The sequence below is a fragment of the Rousettus aegyptiacus genome, unplaced genomic scaffold (assembly GCF_014176215.1).
Source record: "Rousettus aegyptiacus isolate mRouAeg1 unplaced genomic scaffold, mRouAeg1.p scaffold_m13_p_10, whole genome shotgun sequence".
In the NCBI taxonomy this organism is placed as follows: Eukaryota; Metazoa; Chordata; class Mammalia; order Chiroptera; family Pteropodidae; genus Rousettus; species Rousettus aegyptiacus.
This window is the reverse complement of record NW_023416285.1, coordinates 72,948,601-72,967,060: the sequence shown is the minus strand read 5'-3', so window position 1 is coordinate 72,967,060 and position 18,460 is coordinate 72,948,601. Positions and strand designations below refer to the sequence as shown.

Genomic DNA, 18,460 nt, shown 5'->3' with positions numbered 1-18,460 from the left:
ACAAACTGTAAAATACAAATAAATGTAATTTATTACGTCATACTGAGAAATCATTTGTGTCTGAGGTTAGCGTTTTACGGTTGTTTTCTTTCTTGCTAAACACTTATAATTATGTGGCAGGCACTGTTATAAGCACTATGCATGTGTTAGTTCAATAACACAATATTGACGAAAATCCTACGAAGTATTATTCTGGTGCTCATTTTACAGATAAGAAACTGATATTAAATAACTGCCCCAGGGTCGCAGGGTTGGTGGTGCTAGAAGATCAGATTCAGGCAGGTTGGCCCCAAAGTTCGCAGTGAACTACCTGTCACTTAAGCCATACCAGGATAAAGAAGGAGTTGGCTAAGATAAAGTGTCCCTTCCTGTACTAAATAATTAACTTGCAGCCCACCCCAGGCATTTGGTGGCCTGAAAGTCACATGCTGGAGTAGAAACCCTGAGTGAGTCACTCATGAACACATGACTGTGCTTAGTTCCTTCTGTTTGTTTCCTGAAACAGCCTTCCTCGAGTGCTGAGTAAACGAATGGGACCAGTTTCAGTTCTGGGAAAGAGCTAAACTCCAATTACAGTGTCCGCTTTCTAGCTCTCTACATGCTGGTGACCCCAGCCACAGAGACTTCCTCAAAATGGGAAATGCCTGCTCACGAATGAGGGTCTTTGCAGACTAAACACTTTGCAGGCAGCCTCAGAAAGATCCAGGAGTTAATAGTTCCATGAAGACAGTTCAGGAAACAGCTCATGTGACAGTCTAAACAAATGCAGGTAGTATAATAGGCACCAGATCAGAATCTATGAAAAAATAAAGATGTTCCTCTCCTCCTGTGTCCTAGTTTCTAAAAAAATCCTATGTTCTCTTTCCTGATTCTGTCTTATGGTGTTTCATCTTTTTATTATTTTTAAATTTATTTTTTATTTTTTAGGCAAAGCAACCCTTGGTTGACCTCACAGATTGCAAGGATCTTGTCAGTTTACAATCCCCCCCCCCTTTTTTTTAGGTCTACAGCACCTGGTCTTCCTAGGTGGTCTCCCATCCAAGTACTAACCAGGCCCGACCCTGCTTAGCTTCCGAGATCAGACAGGCTCGGGCTTGCTCAGAGTAGCATGGCCATAAGATGCCTTTTAAAAAGGTCTGGAATAACATTATAGTTAGTGAGAGATAGGAATGCAGCCAAACAAGAAACCAAAAGCCCCAAATCTCTGCCTTATCACAGATACTTTCAAACTCTGGGGTTTTCTTCTACTTCAGCACAAATCTTGTGATTAGATAGATGTAGTACCACTATGTTATTCCCTGTTAAAAAAAAACCAACAATCACCCACTTAGGATTTTCCCTCTGGCATTTAACAGATTATTTGTTGAATAAACGGTCTCCTTCTGACTCCATTGTCTACTTTTATTTTCAGTTTTCATAGCTTTTTCTTTCTATATCCTTATCTATTGTCAGAGCCTACTTAAATGTCATTGTTCTTACATCTAAAAGCTTATTCTGGAGGCCTTTTCTATGTTTCATCTTTCATCTTAACTTCTAGAGTTACCATGTTACTTAGGATATCAAGAGGATAAGAGACTTAATTTCCCTATTCCTCAGTTCCTCCATCTGTAAATGGTGCTAGAACAGTACTTGCTGTGAGGATTGACAGAGATAATGCTCAAAAATGCTTGGAACAATGCTTGGTGCATAGCGCATAGCTCAAAACATAACAGCTACAATCACTGAACAAAAACCCCAGATTAAGCAGAATGACTAGTTCAGATTTGACTATGTAGGTAAACTGTTGTAACTTTTAAAAATAATTATGAAAAATAAGATCTGACTTCAGGGAGAACTAGATAATTCACTGGGCCCATTTTGGGTGGCCGTTTAAAACAGAGCACTTTGCCATATAGGCGGGAAAATCTATGTTGACAGGAAGCTCTGGGAAAAACTGTGGGTTTTTCTCTGCTGCCATTTTCTCCGATGATTTTGGACTTAGTCTTTTGGGAAAGTGGACTTTAGGGTAATTATTGTCCAGCAGGAAAACAAAGTATTTTCTGCCACCCTGATCATTACTGTGTAGAAAATCTTATGCAAAATCTAATCATTTTTTTTTAACCCAGAAATGTTTCTAGAATGCTCCTAAATTCTAATTCTGTCTAAACGTCAACATGGGCCTCTCTCTGATAGGAAATCTTTCTCCAACTAAACTTTGTTTACTTAGCAAAGTCAACTGATTCCACCTCATGGATATTGTCTAAATTTGTTTACTTACATTTTTTAAAAAAACAGTCTTAGAATCTAAGTGACTTACCTGAATGCTTGAATCCTTTCTTCTTTCTCATTTTCCTCCTCCAAGTTTCTAATAACTTCTCTCAGTTGTGAAAGACAAGTAAGAGGCACAACAAATGAGTCTAGGTTCCTCATTTGGAATCTAAACTCTTTATCCTCTTCCTGGTTTCAGGGCTTTAAGAAGTCCAGAGAACATTACAGGATAACCTTTTGGGTACCAAATGAGGAACCTTAGACACATGGTATAGTCCCTATGACCATAAGCACAGTGACAGTTAATCTACAAGTCAGAGGGATAAGGGGCTTGAAATTGTGGTTGCCAGCACCTCCCCTCCCCCATCATAAGTCAACCAAATGAAGGATGAGTTCACTGGCACTCACTACTGGTGTCAGCTGCCCTCCTCCAGGCCCTTTCCACACAGTTCTCTGTAGAGGCTCACTTCCAATAACATAGCAAAGCATGAGAGTGATTCATGACCACCCTCAGTCTTGTTCTCCTGATTGACCAGCTCTGCAGTCCCACCATAAGCCCACTGCAGGCTTCAAATGAGGATCCCAGCTGTCCTCATGTGAGGGTATCTATGCATGCAGCAAAAGCCTGGCCTTTGGCTTCAGACAGATGCAAATTTAAATCCCGAATCTATCTTTCTTATTGATGACTTAAGTCCATCTCAAATATAAAATTGCACTAATAATACCAACTACGTGAGTTTATTGGATGCCATGTCAGGTAGTCCAGTGCCTGGTATACAGTAGGAGCTCAAAAGAGGTAGCTATTTTTTTTTGTTACATTTTGGAACTCATGGTCTACATCATAAGCTCTCAACAAAGAGTAAAGAATAGATTATGTTAGAACTTAACTTTGCCTTTTAACGTCAAATTAAATCACTTTTTTTTTTTTTTTGGCTCTTAACATATATTACTTGACAGAGCAATGCTGCATCACTTATTCCTCAGTAATATTATCAGCCTCAGAGTAGAGTATGCTGAGACAGAGAAAGTGCCCTGTAACATTCATCAATCAACCACTTCCCCACAGAGAATCTTCTCTGACCTGGGAAGCAAACAGTTTTATGATTATGGGCATAAATGATGCACTAGAACAAGCAAACTGACACACACAAAAATGACAATATATCACTCTTGCATATCAGGCATCGGGGTAGTATGGAAAAGCTGTTATAGAGGTTTAAATTGTTGTTTGTCAATCCTAAGATTTACCCAAAATATTCTGGTTTCAGAATATATTCATTTAGCAAGTTTTCACATACTATTCAATTAGGCTTCAATTAGAATAGTTTACACATATTGAGGAATAATCTCCTATCACACCAAAGTTCTTAAAAAGAATTATAAGCATGTTCCCTGTTCTCAAATATCTGTCCCTCACTGGCATCATATAAGCACATAAAATAACTAAGTAACAATACAGTGTTTAATTGAGCAACAAAATAAATGGCAGGGTATTATATGATTTTCTCTCCTTGTGCTTTGCATCCTTTTCACTGCCAATTTGAGTCCCTGGAGGCTAATCCGTGTGGATTTGTCTCCTCTGCCCTCTGGCATCCCATTGAGTTAAGCAGACAGAGGCTCAGGCAAAAGATGTGAGGCTGGGAGTAGAGAAAGGTCAGGGTATTTATTCCCTAGGTCTCCTCCCTTCTGTCATCCAGGGTGGCTATAGCCCTTTACCAAAGGCTCCTGCCAGGGCCTTCTCCATATATAGCTATTTTCTCTGGGTTTGGGGCATTACTTCACAATTCCTTCTTGGTTTCCCGAAACCCTCATAATCCCTTTATTAATCTCTCCTCGTTTATCCTCTTGAATGTACCTCTGTTTCCTACTGGGAATCTGACTGGTAGAACTGTCTCCCCTTCCCCCCACAAAAGATAGTCACTCCAGAAACTGAAATTTGTTTCAAAACAACTTAGCTAAAGTGACTAGGAGAAAAACACCTTAATTTAGGGATGCTTTGCCAAGATTTCAAGCTCTTAGAATACATATCTAATGAGTGCCTGCTATGTGTCAGCACTGTGCTGGGTGCTGGGGATAAGAGGGAACCAAGAGCTCAAATGCTAAAGGGGAAATAGGGACTATAAATAAGTAAACAAAAATGGTAATTTCAGACAGTGGTAAGCTCTGTGAGGTAAGTAAAGCAGGGCAGTGGGACAGAGACCAACAGGGATCGGTCAGAGAAAGCTGCTCTGAGGTATTTGCAGTGAAAACTGAATGAAGAAATAGTTCTGCAGAGGAATACTTGGGAAGATGAAGAATTAGAAAGCAACACATAGAGATGGTTTGTCTGGTTTCTTGGAGGAAGACTTTTTCCTGGTGGGTATGATCTGCTTGTGAGGGAATGAGATGGGGTGGGGGAACGGAACACTGAGATTAAGTTAACCCTTCTTCGGAAGAGAGCTCGACAACCCGCTAACAGAAAGTGCTTTAAAAGATAACTGAGAGCATTCAAAGTGTGCGTGTGCGTGTGGGTGGAGAGGGTTGTTGGTGGTGTGTGCAGCATCAGTTCTGCAAGTGGGAAAAGAAGCAGCAAGAGGAAGCAACAGCAGCTACAGCAGTTGCAGAGCTGACTGACTTTTTAAATTGAGATATAATTGACATACAACATTGTATGACACACAACATTGTAATTGATATACAACATTGTATTAGTTTAAGGTGTACAACATAATGATTTGCCATATGTGTATAATGTGAAATGATTACCACAATAAGTTCAATTAACACCCATCAACACACAAGTTATCTTGAATCTCCATGTCTTGTCCCCCTTCTTTCTATCCCTGCAGCCAACACCTGAGCTCAAGTTCTTCACTAAGACACACACAACAGCTTCCTTACAGGATTCCATCCCTAATTTCAGTCCTTGTTGAAAAGTGATCTTTCCAGAACTGGGATGGTTGTTGTCACTTACTTCCAACTAGCTAGCAAAGCATACAAAGTCCTCTGGGCTTAGCTCTCTGATCCCTCTCAAGTCTGATGTTTTGTCCCAACTCCATCGTGCCGTACTCTAATCCAACTATCCCTTATCAACTATTGACATTGCCTGAACACGTTATTCTGGTTCCAGGCTATTTCTGTGTTTATACCAGGCCCTCTGCCCATTTCTTCTCCAATCTTATATCTTACTCTCAACATCTACTCATTTATTAAAACCATTCAACTGTCACTTCCTCTAAGAAGTCTTTTGTAATCACCACCCTGGTGGAATCCATTGTCTCATGGCTGCCCCTGCCCACCCTGGGCTCTCTTCCAACTTCTATCAGGACATCTGTGACATTTATTGTCCTTATTTATAAACTCTCTTCCTGGACCAGTAGTAAGCACCTTGAAGGCAGGAGCTTTGTTGTTCATCTTTATACTCCTAGCACCTATTGAAGAGTCTACCAGATAGTAAATGTTCAATACATACTCAGAAATAAAACTTTAGTAGAGATATGGAGTGTGCCAACTACAGAAAAGACAAAGCAAGAGAAGAGAAACTTCAAAATCAAATCAAAGGCTAACTGTAGAATGGGGCAAAGAAAAAGAAAAGAAAAGGAAACCAAAGCAAGGCCAATGATAGGTACAAGAAGAACATGTAATTTGAACACTAAACACAACTGGCAAATTAATGGCATCTCTGACAGAGCCTTCCAGATACAATAGCGAGATAGTGGACAGGGTCTTTGAGGACAGTACTGGATACTTTATAAGGACCGTAATAATAATAACAGTAATAACTTCATAATCAACAATTAATAACAACTGAGTGCATCTCATGTGCCAGACTTTACATGGGTTATATCTTTTAATCTTCAATGATATAAGGTAGGAACTATTATTGTCCCATTTTATAGATGAGGAAAACAAAGCTTAGCACATTTAAAATACTAGTTCAAGGTCACATCACTAGAAAATGGCAGATTTGGAATTCAAGCCCTGGTCTGCCTGACTCCAAAACCTGAGCTTTTAAGCATGATTACTATGGTGCTTATAACATAAAATATAATTTAAATGCTCTAAAGTTATCTATAATTAGATTCATTAAACCATAATGTTAAATAGCTCTTAACCAGTCAAGTTGTTTAAAATTTAAAGTTTAGATTAGGATATTTCCCCTATGATAAGTGGAATTAAATATATGGTGCAGTTTTACAATAAAAAATTATCCAACATCAACTGGGTTTGCCAAGCTTAAAAAAAAAAACAAAATTAGTAAATATATTTTGTGATTTGCTATGACATACAATTTGGTATTCATGTTTTAACTGAGCTCATTAGGATGTTTTCACAAGGTAAACTGATGAGAACCTTGTGGTCCAAGACATGAAGAGAACCTTGTGGTCCAAGACATGAAAACTTTTGTTCCAATCCAAAAGACCAACGCTGTTCTGTATTAATATCATGCGAGATACTTATATGACTTAAAATTTTATGGTAGCCACATTTTACAAGTACAAAAAAAGTGACAATTTAACATATTTTCTTTAACCCAAAATAGCCAAAATATTACCAATTCAACATGTAATCAATATTAAAAAAAATTACTAATACATTAATTACTAAACGAGATATTTCACATTCAGTTTTTTTACAAAGCCTTCAAAACCTAGTGTGTATTTTATGCGGATAGCATAAACCAACTTGGGTGCTAAATTTTCATCAGAAATAATCTGTAGTATACAAAATTTACCACTGACATAGTAGATTCACACATTCAAGTTGCTCCAAACATACTTCCGAGCTTCCTAATAAAGTTGTGCTTAACAAAAAATTATTTACACTGCTTCAATTTTTAAGTTTATTAAAATTAAAAATTCAGTTCAGTCTCACTAGCCACATTTCAGTAGCCACAAGTTGCTAATGGCTGTTGTATTGGATAGAGTAGCTATAACTCATGTTTGTTTGTTTGTTTGTTTGTTTTTTGTTTATTTTCACATGTTCAAAATGGAAAGGTCAGAAAGCTGAAAGGAGTGCTAGCTAATAATATGAACTGACTGTTCCTTCCTTACGGGGGTGAATTAACTTTGCTTTCACTACTTCTGTTAAAGTTGTGGTTGAGGAATAAGGCAGAGAAATAACTATGAGGAGTATTACTAATTCATTACTGTGCTTTCCTAACGGGTTGTACTGGGAGTCATTAAATGAATACCTAGTCCATGTGACTGGACTAAAGATTTTATCCCAAGAAATCCTTGTTTTCAAAATCAAGAAAACTAAGAGGATTAGGTGTTTCCATGTAGTTAAATGAGGAAAACAGTTGCTCCTGTTTATTTTAACACTTTACTGTGCACAGGGGAAAAAAACTAGTATGTAGTGGAATTCATGTGCCAAATAAAAATGAAAAGGGGAAAATAAGATCAAACTCCTTCGAGCTTATTCCTCAGGTATCCTTTTCATTTCAGACTACAAGAACAAGTCTTCAAACATCAAGAATTGCGACTACTATTGTAGAAGCAACTGAATTACCCCATGTATACCAACTTTTTAATTAGGCTCTAATAAATTGACCTTTAATCGTCTGTGTAAAGAAAAAGTGCATACATTATACAACTGCCTATTATTTTCTTGCCTCATACTGGCAGTCTTGGTTAACCAGAGTAACCACATTGGTGGGGCTTCTCGAGACAAAACCCATCTTAGCATCCATACTTCACAACAAAATCAAAGGAAATACAGGCACCTCCAGAAGGCAGAGGTGTTTCAGCACGTGATCAAGCATTGTTTATTATCCATGCTCCTACTGTTACTAATGAGATCGTGACAGGTCATCCATCAAAGAGCTTTAGGGCAGACACAGGTGATTTTTATTCACTGCTGATGCCCAGCACTGAATACAACGCCCGGAAAATAACAGACAATATAGAAATATTTGTTGAATGAATGAATGAATGAATGAATGAATGAATACATTCTTGGGAACAAAAGTGGAGTAGGCATTCTATGGTGGCCCACACTACCCTCATCCCCCAAGCTCCTTCCCTAAAGTACACTTGATGTGTCAAATCCACCTGGTTCAACTGTTCACTAAATGCCTGGCACTGTGCTAAACACTAATGGGGCAGGAATCCCCAAGAACGAGAGGGTATGCATCTTAGAGAATTAATCTGCTAAGGAGATGCCGTAAAGGCCACCTTTCACCTCCCAAACCTCTGCAGAGCATGTTGAATGTGGGGATAGCTGTCTTGTAATCTGATAGGTTCATCCTGTTGAGGTTTGGGGTAAAGAACCCTATTGAGTAGTGGTGGGGGTGGGGGTGGTCCCTAAAGAATGTGATCGTGAAAAGAAGAGTTGTGGAGTTAGACACAAGAAGACCTTTTGGAGGGTGCTCAAGGGGGTTAATGGCCATCTCTGTTTCTTAGAATTGGGAGGGAGAGAGACTAAGAGCAGAGGCCCAGTTAACCGGCAAAGTGGAAAAACCTTCTCTTGTTAACCCCGGTATTTAGTTTGCATGTAACTGTGTTTATTCCACCCTCTCAAGTGGCCTATATACAGCATGGACTCAAGTTTTAGCCTGAGAATAGCCAGGTAGGAGCCATAGTAATCAGTGAGAGCTGTCCCAGGATAGGTGAATCTTGAAAACAAAAAAGTCACAGGTAGGAGGACTAGCCATCTTGACTCGCTGATGACCCTCTCCATTGCCTATCCGGAAGATCTGAGTTCCCTTTTAAGGGTGTTTTCTGGGGTTTCTTACAGAAAACAATGCATACATACACATGCAGCAGGTAAATACAAGATGGCAGCATGATGAGGTAGACGAGAGATTCAGAACAGCTGTGTGCAGGCAGCGGACAAATATTTTAGAAAACGGTGTGACCTTAGACATATCATGTGACTTCTTTGGGCCTCAGTGTCCTCACCCATAAAATGCAAGATTTGGATTGAATATTACCAAAGGGAATTTCCTGCTCTGACATGAGCTACCAACCTAAGTACTAAAATGTGTGATATACACTAGGTGCTTAAAGAATTCAGAATGGAGGAGTCTGTTGTGCTAGGGGGGTTAGAAAGGATTTTGTGGAGGAGGCAGGATTTGAAGTGGGACTGCGGAGGATCAGGAGGATTTGGGCATCTAGTGAGATCATCAGAGGGAAAGGCACAAAGGGAAGAACTGTTTGAACAAAGACTTGCAGCCTTAAATTTGGGAATGCTTGTGGAAATCCTCACTGCTGAGCTGGGAGGTAGGTATTAAGGGGCTGGAATGGTGACAGGCTGCACTCAAGAAGGAGCTGTGTGGCAGGAGTGAGGAGTAATAGTAAGGAAGAGACCAGAAGTCCCAACTGCCTTCGCCCTTTCCCTTGATTCCAAACATTTACCCATTCAATAAGCATTGCATGAAGACTACGTGCCAGGCGCCAGATTCTAGAGAGAGGTAGAGAGGGGTGGGAGAGGGGCATGGACACTGTAAATATGAAGACAAAATAAGTAGAACTGCCCTTTCCTTCCACTTCTATGAATTCTTTTCCCCTCCAGGCATGTTTTAGAGTTTATTTTAACATAATTTCACTGAATAAAATATTGGAGAGGTGGGATGGAGCATTCTCAGAACCTTAACTCACATTGAAAGACTTTCCCTAGCACTTTCCTTAACCCTTCACAGCCTCGGTTTCTTTGTCTATATAATGGGTACAGAGTACCCTGAAAAGGTAACTGTGAAAATTAAATGAGATGCCCAGGGCAGGAGGTGATGGGAGATGTCTACTAATTAGGATTGTTAATTAAATTTTAAAAGTAACCAGTAGTGTCTTAAATGAATGCGTTACTAATGTTTTCATTGTTCTCATTTCAGTAAAGTAAAGAGAATAAAATTGCAATTCCAAGGAACTGCAGACTGGCCCAGGGTCAAGGTGACAAAGCCAGTCCCAAAAATTGGGCCTCTGCCAGACAGTAACATGATAGCGTAGTCTATGTTTTTTTCTATTTGTCAGCAACTTGCCAGAATATCTCTTTTTGCTTGGCCAGTCATGAAGCCCAGCTGTGTCAACTGGGAAGGGGACCCCAGACCAGTGTCTTCCCTGCTGAGTTTCCACTTCTTTGAGAGATGTACAAAGCTCTCCCAGACCTAGATTTAAGGAACTGCAACTCAAAGGACCAGTGGCGTATAGCAAACACAAACCCATGAGATATACTAGAGTGCAGCAAAACGGGGTTGGCAGATAAATTGAATTTCTGATAAACAACCAATAATTTTCTTTTGCCAAATATGGCAACCTTAGGTCAACAAGAAACAGAAGACTGCCTGCACGGTAAGTCCTACAGGCTTTGTGGGGGCGTATTCCAGCTTCCCTGTGGCTTTATTATTTAAAACTCAGGGCTTTTTCACAGAGGTCATTATTGCTGGGATGGTTTCCCTTTCAGGATTCAAAGTGTCACAGCTGAATACTCAGTGAGAATAATGACAACACCTGAAAGGCCCTCACATATGTCTAATTCAAAATGAACTTTTCCTTAAAGGTTGACCAACCATATCAAGAAATGTTAAGGTAGGGAAGGAAGCTATGACTCTCCCTTAAGAATACTAAAGCAAAGAGAACATAAATAAGTTTGTTTCCAAAATTCATATAAAAATTCACTGGCTAAGATGAGAGCCTAGAAGCTTCCCACGTGTGGCAGTAGCTAGACTTTAAGCAAAGACACAAATTTATTTTTGCTCCAGCTATGTTCATTCTCACAGATGTTGATCAGAGACAGCTGCCTGAGTTGGTCTTGGAAGGTAGTAATGAGCTGCTCACAACTATAAATTATTTTGCTAAAATTAAGACTCCAAAGAAGGATCCTATATTCACTGGCCCAAGGAAGGAGAATGCATCATGGGTTAATGAGAGTGTGCACAGCAGAAAGCAGGGCTAGCGGGTGACAAGAAACAGCAATAATGAAGTACTGAGGTCCCTCTGCCCCCCACCTTTCTCTTTGGCAATGGGAGACATTGTCATGCTGCAACAGTGGTTGCGTTGGAATTTTTGCTGACATGTTTAGAGTTGTGTTCTCTTTCATTCTCTTTCAAACTCTTCTAGTGTGTGCCATCAAAAATTCTGATATTTGATTAATGGTTCTTTAGGTCTGAAGGGAAGGGGGATAAAGGGGTCATAGCCAGTGTTTCTTTTGGAGGTGATGAAAATGTTCTAAATCGTCTGGTGATCATTGCACGTATCTGTGAATATACTAAAATCCATTGAATTATATACTTTAAATGGGTGAATTGTATGAAATGTGAATTCTATCTCAATAAAAAGGTTTTTTAAAAATCTGGATACTTAGAAAGGTGATAGACACTTGGTAAGATGGAGGACATTGATCTTAAGTGCATGCAGGGGCAAGGAAGGCAAAGAGGGAAGCAGCCACTTTCATTTCTTTTTTTTCTATTTTTGATAGAGGCTGTCTTTCACTTTCCTCCAACTTCATTATTAGAAAAAACAGCCACTCAAATGTCCTGATCTTCAGCCTAAGAAGGGGTAGGTAGGGGCTACAAAAAACTGAAGAGGACTTTCCCCAACTACAAGGGGCAGAAGGGGGCAGCCTACTCCCAATTCAAGCTGGCAGCTGCCAGTTGGATATAGGTCAGGTACTAACAAAGTTTTGTTTTCTTTTTGTAAAAAACGGAAATTCAGATGTGTTTGGTGGGGGTGGGAGAGATCTCTTAAATTTTAAATGTGGGCAACTGATTCAACTGTTAAAGATTGACAATAATAAAGACAATAAAGAAAGACAATAATGCATGGAAGAGCAGACACAACACGTGTATCTTGGGAGCCTCATTTTGCCTCTGAACTGGTAGGTGGCCCTCTTCCCTGGGCAAGGGCTCTGGTTTCCAAGCGGAAGACACACTGATCACTTGGTAATCAGAACTTAGCTTAGCTGTGGTTACCTTATAAAGCAAAGCCCAAAGGGTGGAAACAACCCAAATGTCCATCAATGGATGAATGGATAAACAAAATGTGGTATAGCTATACAATGGAATACTATTGTCTTAAAAAGGGTTGAAGTATCGATACATGCTATAATATGAATGAACCTCAAATACATCACACTAAGTGAAAAAAGCCAGACACAAAAGGCCACATATTGAATGATTCCATTTATATGAAATATCCCAAACAGGTAAACCCATAGATATAGAAGGCAGATTATCGGTTGCAGGGCCTAGGAGAAGGTAGAATGTGCAGTGATTTCGTAAATAAATATAGGACTCCTTTGGGGTGATGAAAACATTTTGGAACTAGAGAGAAATGATGTTTGCATAACACTGCAGATTCCCAGGCTCACACCCAGAGTGATTCCGATGTAGGACTCCAGCTACACACACTTGAGAATTCCTGCCCCTTCATGTCAATGTTGAAATGGCATTCAGAATGTTGGTTTGGTTTACGAACTTCCTCATCCAATTTAGTAATGAAAACAATTTGGGACATACTTTATTATAGAAAATAATTAAAGAATTGTTTTTATTCAATGAGCCATCTTCGTAAATGGAAGCCTTAAAGAACATCTGACTAAAGGAAGGAGACCATCGATTAATAATTTGGAAAATCATTGTTCTCTCTCCATCCCTCCTCTACCCACTTTAAATATGACAATTTTCACTCTGGCCTTTTTCCTGCCAGAGCTGTAGAAGTATAAGGAACACAAGAGACAACATATTCCACTACAGTCAGGGATATTTCTCTTGATTCGAAAGTGATCACAGAGAGATGAGGGCCATTGTGCAATGCTTCTCAGATTGATTCTTTCAGAGATGTTTTGGAAAATAGTATGTTCCAGTGTCTTTCACATCTTTTGTGCTGAGATAATAATCTTCATGGAGTGACATTGAACCAAGATAGTCAAAGCCTTGTAGTATGGCAGTCTTCTAGAACAGAGGACAAGCTCAGACTCAAAAGCTGTCAGTATACATGTACGCATATTACTGGTAGGAGTACATTACATAAACTGTCATGGCTACCAAACTTCTCTGCCTGGCATCAAGGCCTGGCCTAACCAGACCTTAATCCTCTTCTCCATTCTCATCTCTCCCTCTAAGACCTGTCATATATGGTCAAACTGCATCATTCATTCCCTATTCTCTACTTCTAACTTGATTATCTCTGTTTCAGTACCTTTGCCCATGCTGTCCCCGAGGCCTAGAATTTTCTTGCTCTAAATTCCACTGATCCAAATCCTTGTTGATTTCCCTGCTACCTCCTTCAAGAAGCCCCTCAGACTGTCCCCAGAAGGAAACAATCTCTTCCTCCTTTCCACTCCAATACCTTTACTGCACCTCTCTTATAACCTTTATTATATGCTACTTTGATTTTTTTTACCCTGTAGTACTTATTGTTTTCCACTGTTCATTGTTTTATTCCACTTACTCACTTAAAAGCACCTTGAGATTAAAGACTGAGTATTATCACTCTTTGTATTCTATTGTTTTTGGCAATCTCTGGCTTCAAAGCTGATGAAGTTCACCACTGCACTATCAAGTACCCCTTGAGTGCTCCGCACTATTCATTAATCGGCTATTATTGGAAGAGAAAATAATCAACTGGGACAATTACCTCCATAATTCTAACTTGGGGAAAAAAGGGAGATGACTCATTAAAGAAACAAGGGAGAGCTATTACTATTTATTTTTATTTATTTTTTGTTTAAAAAAATTGAAATATTCTCAATGGTTTATATAGTTTGTTTAAAATATCAATTGTTCAATTACTCTTTTCTGAACTTTGCCTGTCTATCTGTCACTCTCTTGCTATCTAATAAACCAGAATTTTAAGAGATAGAAGACAAGGAAAGTGCAAGGGAACTTATTGTGCCAGATCAGAGACAGAGGCAAAGCATATCGCTAAGCCAAGAAATCTCAGGAGACAGGAAGTGACTCTCCTTGGAGTAGTTCTGTCTGTCACAGGACAAATGGAATTTGCTGGTTTTGTAGACATGAGGGTGAGAAAATGAGAGCGAGAAGAAAAGAAGCTTAAAGCAGAGGAATAAGATGTAATCATTCAGGGGTTGGGGGCTGGGAAGGGAAAGGTCAATAATCATTGCAGTTTCCTGAGACAAGAGAAAAGGAAAAGAGAATTTCTAGGTGTGTGTGTGTGTGTGTGTGTTTGTGTGTGTGTGTGTGCGTGTGTGTGTAAGCCTTTTGTTCACTTCGGCCTGTTCCTGGCCATGGCACATTTACCTACATATCAATCTTTCTCTAGTCAGATTATTTATTCTGCGTATGTATGTGTGCAAATGTTAGATAAGGGGTTGGAAAACATTTTTTTGTAAAAAGTCAAACAGTAAATATTTTAGGCACTGCAGCCCATACAGTGTCAGTTCCAACTACTCAAATCTGTCACATTACACAAAAGCAACCATAGAAAATACATCTTTACACTGTATGCCAACAAAACTTTACGGACACTGAAATTTGAGTTTCATATAATTTTCAAGTATCACAAAAGATTATTCCTCTTTTGACTCCGCCCCCCCACCCCAGCCATTAAGAATGTAAAAGCATATGTATTATTCATGGGTATATACCGTATGTAGTAAAGGCAAGAAAACATAACAGGGAACTATAACCTCTCATTTAGGGTAGAGGCCACTCCTGTGAAGAGAGGAAGAGGGTGGGGTGAAGTTCGCAAGGGGCTTCAATTATTTCTCTAATGTTTGACTCTCTATGTCGGATCATGGACACAGGGGTATTTGGTGTACCATTCCCTGTATTTTTCAGTAGGCCTGAAAAACTTCATTAAAACAAAGTGAAAGCATATAAAATGAGATTGCTCAAGTTCATTTCTATTTTTGCAGTAACAACTATGTCAGTAAAAACTAAATTAAATAAACAAACAACATTTGTCCATGAAAACCCCTTATATTTCAGCTTCTGAACCCCCATAAAAGGTTTTCCTCAGGAGCTCAAGCAGTAAAAAAAACAAGGCATCTGGCAATGATGAAGTCCATCTCTTATCCAAAGGATCTGGATTTTACTTCTGCATAAAGCCTTTTCTTTTTTCTAAAATAGCACTTTTTGGTCAATTTAGTATGCCAGCTTCCAGTATAACTCCACAAAACGGCAAATTTTTTAGGTAAGGAGCTACATTAAGTCCTCAACAGTTGCTTACTGGAAATTCTTTAGTGTATTATTGCATAGCAGAGTAGTGTGACAAGGATCAAAAGATTAGAAATAAGTTCAATTAACTCCTTCTGCTAATATAGAGAAATAACCATTTAATTTTGCCTCAATTTCTTTTTCCGATGTAAAACAAGATACATATATCATTGACCAAAATTACAGAACTTTAAAATTTTGTTTTAAAGAATCAAAACATCACAAATGCTCTGTGGGACTGAAAAACTGAAAATGATGTAATAGAATAAGAGCATAAGTTAAGCTATTTATAAAAAACTTTTGATTTAAGGTTTTTACATCCTTTTTCTACCCAGTCTCTAGCATCCTTCTGTCCTCTACTCATGTCTAAATTGCAAACTAATTACATCAGAAAGTCCTTTGTACAGTAGTCTGAAGGAGGATCTAACCTTATTGGACTATAACACTAATGAGCTCATCATTCTTAACTTCAGCAAATAATTAGTACTGCTATAAAAGACTGCTATATAACTAAAGTTATTAGAAAAGGAAGTGCCTAAAGTTAAAATGCCCCCAAACAGAGAAAAAAAAGTTCAGCAAGAGGACTTTCAAACACAAACAGGTAGTACCACCTCTAACCCAGGAAAATGGAGATTAAGTTATGCTGATCCTCAGTATTGCAGACTAAAAACGGCACTCTCCCTATTGAAAGGTGGGGTCTATGTCCCTCCACCTGAACTGAGTGGGCTCTGTGCCTACTTTGAGCTGAGAATGATGCTTGTTCCAGCTATCAAGAGCAGATTTTGACATCCTATTTCTAAGAACACTCATCCTTAGTGTGCTTAGCTGACATGTAACAAGTCCAGCTATACTGCAGGACAGAATTTATGAAGAGGCTTGAGACTGCTTCTGCCAAGAATCCTCAGGCCAGACTAGCCACAAGTCGAATATCACCAACTGACCCTGCTGGTTCAGGTATAACAGAAGAATCTCCCAGCTGAGACCTGCCAAAATCATGTCCAAATCATGAGGTGATAGGTACTCATTGATGGGTGTTTGACTTAAAATATGGAGTAATTTATTGTATACCAAGAGATAATTAAAGTCTTTGCATCACTCTGTAAACTAAATACTAATGTAACCCCTCACTTTAAACTTCTGGAGGGGTAGTTCTCACCCAAAAAAAGGGATCTTAATAGTATTATTACTTTTGAGAGCAAAACTAGGTCCCATGAATGAAAGTTACAAGACGATTTCAGCTAAATTTAAGAACTTCCCAGTAGGGTTTTCCATTTTCAGCATGAAATGTCTTATAGAAATGATAATGTACCCATCACTGTAGAAATTCAAGGCCAAGATGGAAGCAGTGAAATAGCGTAGAACAAAGCCCTCAAAATTTGGAGTCCGAAAGACCTGTGCTTGTATCCGTTTTGTTATAATTACCTGTGTGTTTTAGGGCAAATTGCTTAACCTCTGTATTTGCTCATCTGTAAAATAGGTATATGAGTAACAGCAGCCTCAGAGAGCTGTGATGAGTGTCTGGCCCATGGGAAGCTCTCAGTGCACATATTTATGATTATCACTAATGCTGCAGAGGCATTTCTGCATTGGGTGGAATGTCGAATCAGAAAGCCCCTGTGGCCTGGTCCAAGTGAAAACATGCTAGATGATTCCATGACCACTCATGGAAAGTTTGTGTAGGCTGAAAGCAGCCAAAAAGATTTTCAATTACAACTCCATTAAGTCCACAGCATTCTCTCTTTGTTAACTCAAGGTCATGCAATTTGTACTTAAGATCCCTAATTACTTAAGCAGATGAGCAGCAAATGAAAAATGAATTTAATTCACATGCCGAAAATACTTTACTTGCTTGTTTGTTGGTTACAAAGCTCGTATTATGGATTTATCATAGTACCTCTCAATGAATTTTAACAAACTGAATATGTGTGTCATCAGCACTCCAGAAGTTTCCCACAAGGCCCCTTCATCACCACCAGTCCAAGGTTGATGGCTATCCTGACATCTAACACCACAGATTCATTTGTCTGTTTTGAACTCTATATAAATGGGGATCTTATAATAGATACTCCATTGGGTCTGGCTTCTTTCACTGAACATTATGTTTGCAAGCTTTGAGCACGATTTTACGTGAAGTAATAGTTCTTCACTTTCATTAAATGTAGAGTATCCCACTGAAGGAATATACCAGTTTTTTTAAAATTCATTCTACTATTTATGAGTATCTATGTTGCTTCCAATTTAGGAATATTTCTAATGACACTGTAAAGAGCATTGTTAAGCTTGTCCTTTGGTAAACATACGTACATATTTCTGTTGGGTACATAGCTAGGAATCCAGTCAGTGGCTCAAAAGGTATGTATACTTTCATACCTTTCTCTTTTTTTAGCACCAGGCATTTTAATCAGTGCTTATTTTATATTTGTCTCCCTGCCTCAAGGATCTCACTCTTTTGACTTCCACACAACCAACTACATGTAGCTGTGTTAAAAATAGCGCTGATAATATTGTTTGTTTCAAAACATTCTATGATTTGGGAATGCCACATTCAAGACCACATTCAAGGTCTTTACCCTTTGGCCCTAACCAATCATTTATTCAGTCAACAAATAATGTCCCCAGCCTTGAGGCACTTCACAATCTGATAAGGACATACTAAACAAGTTAACAACAATGTAAGATTCTGGAGGAATCCAGAGGATCTGAGAAGACTGAAGAGAGGAGGAATTATTTGAGTCAGTCCTAAGAAAGAATGGAGGGAGAGGAGGTAGGACAGTCAAAAGAACAACATTGCAGTGAAAAAGCATGATGAGTTCAGGGAGGAGGGAAGCACATTTGCTGTGACAACCACATGAGCTGTCAACATGTGGGAGCCAGATATGGGGGAGGTCAAGGTATAGACTGCAGCCAGGTTTTGAAGGGCTTGGTACACAGTATTTGAACCTTACCCTTACAAGCCCGTTTCTCAATATGTGTGACACATACTGCTGGTGTGCAAGCTGCTCATAAGTGGTTATGAATAAAGGTGGTTCATTTTAACAGTTTGGTTTATTTAAATGTGCAGTAGAAAAATACTGGTTTTCCATTTAAGGTAGTGAGATAAAGTTCCACTTTAAGTAAATG

At 39.0% G+C, this 18,460-nt stretch overlaps 1 protein-coding gene and 1 pseudogene across 7 annotated transcripts in view; both read right to left on the bottom strand.

The window, feature by feature from the left end:
* Positions 1-18,460, bottom strand: part of RBM47 (RNA binding motif protein 47) — a 140,722-nt gene that overhangs the window by 103,259 nt on the left and 19,003 nt on the right. For 2 of the 7 annotated variants that reach the window (XM_036228015.1, XM_036228017.1), the window contains exon 2: positions 2,297-18,280. The exons of the other annotated variants lie outside the window; for them this stretch is intronic. The gene's annotated coding sequence lies outside the window, so the exon portion shown is untranslated. The remainder of the gene's footprint in view (positions 1-2,296; positions 18,281-18,460) is intronic. 7 annotated transcript variants of the gene reach the window in all.
* LOC118608935 lies at positions 1,002-1,120 on the bottom strand (annotated as a pseudogene).